This window comes from Liolophura sinensis, chromosome 10, assembly GCF_032854445.1.
Source record: "Liolophura sinensis isolate JHLJ2023 chromosome 10, CUHK_Ljap_v2, whole genome shotgun sequence".
Taxonomy (NCBI): Eukaryota; Metazoa; Mollusca; class Polyplacophora; order Chitonida; family Chitonidae; genus Liolophura; species Liolophura sinensis.
The window spans coordinates 22,776,921-22,781,546 of record NC_088304.1 but is presented as its reverse complement, the minus strand read 5'-3'; positions in this window follow the sequence as shown (position 1 = coordinate 22,781,546).

Genomic DNA, 4,626 nt, shown 5'->3' with positions numbered 1-4,626 from the left:
CATAACAACCCAAGCTAATCGATATGTTGAAATTTATATCCTTGGAAAGGAAATGAAGTTACAACACTTTTCATAATTCATAATGTTAAACTGTATACGCACAGTTTCGACAGCAAGAGCTCAATGACTCAAATTATTGTCATAATTATTCAAAAACATTGGGATGCAGGGAAATGGGCGGAGTCGAGTATGTTTTGAGGTAAAATCACACAAGTTACCCAAGCTCCTGTGGGCTTCACTCTAAACCCTATTATTCTAAATTCATTTTCTTTGCAAGGAGATGAATTTTCAACAGATCCATGTGTAGAGCTTGGACTGTTACCTGTCACTGACTAAAGGCAATTTTGGTAGCGAGTATGACTGATTTTACGGATAGCTGAACACTGGCGACTCGCAAAAAGAAATAGACTACGGTAAAATTCGAAAGCTACTAGTTGGTTAGGATCAGTTTTAGTGGGTGTACATGTCGTTATAAACGAGTGTATCTATTTCGCTAAGCTATGAAACTTCTTTCTGCTTTTGCGAGCTTGTATTTTCGCGGTCGTCAAAAAGGGCGATTTACAATATCTAAATTAAATTAAATTAAATGTGGCGTTTTATTTATTTAGGAAAAGGGGTGGGGGTGGGGTGGTATTTTGAACAAGGCATATGTGTCAGTATGAGAATGTGACAGGGAAGTTCGTCTATGTAAACACTGCACGCTCTCTTATAAACAGAGGCCGTATGAACAGAGGACGAACAGGGTGTGATGGCATCGGTATATACAAAATCTGCTGTTAGGTACAAATAGGATGGTGCATGAATGAGTGCATATATTACGTAATCTATACGAATAACCCGGTCTAACTGATGTACATACAGGACATGTTTGCATGTAGCTGATGCATTTATTTGATTAGACTTTTGTCTAACGCCATACTACATCAAGAGGTAATCGTTTACCCCTGAAAAATCAGATTTCTGTGCTTTGCATTGTATAGTTGAAAAAAAATAAATAAACCTCAAATAAGAGCAAAAGAGCATGAAAGCCTGGAACTGTCGTGTTGGAGCAAAATCATCTGCCCTCGGGTAAGGTTCCAGCCATAGGGCCTACCCCTTTTTACTGCCGGTAAGCCGCTCTCTACGCTCGCTTTACATCGCTGCCACCACTTGACAAATTTGACCTTTGGAGCCTATGCGACGCACGTAGGCTTGCTTAGGCGTAGCCTCGCCACTGGTGTGTCCCCGCGAGGTGCTATTTAATCAACATTCTTCTAAAAATGGTTCAGGTGATTATTAGTGTCATCTTGTGAATACGTTAAATAAAGACAATGCGTGTATATATCGTATTATTAGAACCAAAGGTTGAAACAGAGTGTTAATAGTTTCTGACATCATTTCCTGCCTCATCACCATAACCCCAGTGACCTCGGGTTGTTTAACATTTATGTATGTCAAAACTTGCTATCGGTGGAAGTGATGTAAAGCGAAAGTAGAAAGCTGCGGATGCGCTGAAAGGAGTAGGGGCTCCCACCGGTTCACTTTAATGATAAGATTAATATTCTCGAGAACGATGTAAAACCACGATCATATAAAAAATAAATAAATAAATACCTTGAAAGGTTCCAGCGCGTACTGTCCCCAGCCCAGCAGTGGCATGGCTGCCCAGAACAGGGAATACAGCCAGATCACGGCCACTACGCCGCCGAGCTTCTTCTGGGAGTCGACACGATACCCTAGGGGAGCAGAACCAGAGTGCCGTGGAGAGGCAATAAATGTCATAAGTGTGTTCAACTGTAACTAAAAACCCCATATTTTATACCACATCCGGATTTATATTTTGTCAGGTGTATGCATGAGGATACTTATACCATATACGAAAGATAAATCTACAAAGAACACAGATGTTATCCATGTACCTGACAACGATCAGGTGACGGAAAGCATCAGCCAAGACAAACAGGAGCTGGATTCTTATCACGGGACGTTTACAAGCTACAGCCCGTTGTCAGTTTTGAGACCAGTGCCTCACACGACGGGCCCGCCAACGAGAACGTCACGGAATACAGACCAGGGCTTCACACGACGGGCCGGCCAACGAGAACGTCACGGAATACAGACCAGTGCTTCACACGACGGGCCGGCCAACGAGAACGTCACGGAATACAGACCAGTGCCTCACACGACGGGCCGGCCAACGAGAACGTCACGGAATACAGACCAGGGCTTCACAGGACGGGCCGGTCAACGAGAACGTCACGGAATACAGACCAGTGCCTCACACGACGGACCGGCCAACGAAAACATCACGGAATACAGATGATGAACATATCTGTTCATCAACGTGATATTTAAAATATTATTTTTCCTACTGACTTTTATAAGTAATTAGTGGATACAAGAGAATTACAGTGATTCATACAGGTGAATGTAAATGAGTACTTCCTCACGGCTTGGACCAGACGAGGAAGGAACTCCTCGTTAGCGAAGCACTGTCATTATCCAAGTGACGACGAACAGATTATGGTATACTGCCGATACAATATCCAGAAACACTGGTTCATGCTAATTTCTATCCGTCCCTGTGCGACGATTTTATCGGGTGAGGTATTTCACAGTGACAGAAGACACATATTCTCTCAGAGTAGTCTGTCATGGCAACACTATCGGTGTGCTTTAGCACCATTGATGATGTGCTTTAGGAACATTAAACGTGTGCCTTAGGAACATTAAAAGTGTCCCTTTGGAGCATGAAAAGTGTACTTTAGCCACATTAAAACTTTGCCTTATGAATATTAAAAGTGTGCCTTGGGAACATTAAAAATGTTTTCATAGGAACACTCTAGCTGTGCCTGAGAAACACTGGCTCCTTTGCACTGTTTTCGTGTTATTTCATGTTAAATGTGATGACAACATAGCATTTTGAGTAATTCTAGACCAGTGACGTCTAATAAAATGCAATTAACATCAGCGCGTCTTTTACGTACTTTTGTTTAAGCCATGGTGCGATGGGGGGAGGAAATGTGTAATTTACTACTATTTAAGTAACATGAATAGTTACAATAAAACCTTAATTGAGGTACATGTTAAGTTGACAAGAGGCCGTCTTTCACCGGTTACGTGTGACTATTAGCCATTTATTACGCAGTTTTCGCTGCTATGGTTTTACTCCATGCTGTAAGTCTTTTATTATATATGCAAAAACATTATTTTCGTATAGCGTTTTCTCCCATGAAAATTACACTTAGGATTCCCATATTAGCGAGACACTTATGCCAAAAATGTAATTTTGCAGACAGATTTGCATTTAAGACTGTTTTAACTGCAAGTGCATTGTTACGGATTCATAGGTCTTTTTAAAATGCTACCTGGTTGTATGTATTTATCGCCGTTTTGGCGTCAGAAAATAATAACCAAAAAAGCGAACAATACTTATATGCTTTCTTACTGCGACATTTTCTAATAGGTCGATGTGGATTTGCATTAGGATCCTTGGTTGAGTGAATGGCCTCTGTTAAAAGACAGGATATCAAAAGATTTGACCCACAGATGGACCCCCCCCCCCCCACCTATAGACCCACCGACAAACAGAGAGACTTGTAGAGCCACGTGTCACATCTAAAAACGGCCAGTCTGTGGCCGCGTGTTGGGACATACGCGCATTTCAATTGATCTGTGAGGTGTATATTAGATAGATGTAGTATATTGTCCTTTAGGCATTGTTTAAATAGCAGAGATGCCGAATGTATTAACGCCCGTTCTACGCAATGTATCTTTGATATTGACTGGTCTCGTGGAATTCAAGTGTGAGATCATGTAGAACAGCACCTGCTGAACACTGTGTGCAATTTTGACTGTGATTAATAAGTCTGTCAAAAGAGCAATTTAATATGGCAGGTAAATTACGTAACATATGACGGCTACAATTTAGACGAAACAGGCCTGCCGTCAGCTACGATGGACATGATTAGCTGTCATTAATTAAGGTATGTGTCTCAGTTACGCTTTAATTACAGCTATGTACATAACCAATGAGGCAATCTTATTGAACACGATGAATATACGTCTTATCACATTCAGGCTACTGTCCTACCCCCTCCTCCTCCCAACGACAACTGATTTCAGATTTTTTTCTACGGTATATTCAAGAATTTTGAGTGGGGGAGAGGGGTAGCCTGGGGGTGTGGGGGGGTGTGGGGGGGGGGTATATGACCGAGGAGCCTCTCACCACTGCGGTCGCTGTGAGTTCAAGTCCAGCTCATTTTGGCTTCCTCTCTCACCGTACGTGGTAAGGTCTATCAGCAGCCCGCGAATCGTCGTTGTTTTCCGGAGCCATGTCCGGTTTTCTTCCACCACAATGCTTGCCGCAGTCGTATAAGTCAAATGTTCTTGAGTACGGCGTGAAACATGAATCAAACAAAAAAATAAACAACTTCTGTATTTTTGTTTCCTTGTGACGGTGGTAGGCCTACCGACTATAGGTGTTGTTCTGTCTTCCTTAATGGGTCTGTATGTAGCTTTGTCTCCTGATGCGTCTTGATGAATGACGTCTAATAACTATTAATTAACAACATTGTTTTTGTTTTACCTAATTCCGCTTATGTCAAGGTGCTAGGAAGACGTTTAAGGTGCTAATATTTAGACATT